We start from the raw sequence: 1,012 nt of genomic DNA on the forward strand, positions 1-1,012 counted from the left end.
AAGGGCTAGAAGTTCAAGAGATAATAATACTTATGCGGGCCTCTGAAAAGCAGGGCTAGTGCTTGGTGTCAGTTCCCGTTGTTCAGATCCCAGGTGCTTGCGTCCTGCCTCCGGTTACAAACGACTGTTACACACACAAAGACGCATTTGGAAATGAGGGCACAAACATTCGCAAAATAGTTTAAGCCCCCACCATGCTCAATGATGACAAAGATAATATGAGATTGATTTTTGTCTGACTGAATTATACTGGACTGTGCATTACAATATGTCAAGTGGTGAAAATAGGAAATGACTAGGCCTACCTATAACAATTGATTTGGAGTTAGAGGTAAAGAGAGAGGTAGAGAGAGAGAGAGAGAGAGAGAGAGAGAGAGGGAGATGAGAGAGAGGAGAGAGAGAGAGAGAGAGAGAGAGAGAGAGAGAGAGAGAGAGAGAGAGAGAGGAGAGAGAGAGAGAGAGAGAGAGAGAGAGAGAGACACATTCTGGATAGAGGCAGCCAACGTTCACAGCAAGGCGCCAAAACAAATAATTAAGCTGGGCACACACACACACACACACACACACACACACACACACACACACACACACACACACACACACACACACACACACACACACACACACACACACACACACACACACACACACACTTGGCTGTGCATAATCGAAAGTAACGACCACAAAATAAACTCAAGAAGACCACATCGCAACCACTAAAGTATCGATACGATCAGATGACAGAACTTAAACAGACACTGAACCACAACGTTGTTCAGTGTCTGTTTAAGTGTCATGTGCAGGCACACTGAAACACGCCCCTGGTCATAACGTTGCGGTGCGGGCGGCTCAGCTCTGACTATATACGCAACGGGACACAGGGGAGGAAGGCAATGTCTTAAGTCCCCCCTCAGTCTCGGAGTGACACACAAGACACATATATTCACTCTGTATGACACAAATAGACCAAGGCAGTAGCAGCAGCAGCAGACACGGAGAGACAAATGCTGAG

This window comes from Gadus macrocephalus, chromosome 5 (assembly GCF_031168955.1).
Source record: "Gadus macrocephalus chromosome 5, ASM3116895v1".
In the NCBI taxonomy this organism is placed as follows: Eukaryota; Metazoa; Chordata; class Actinopteri; order Gadiformes; family Gadidae; genus Gadus; species Gadus macrocephalus.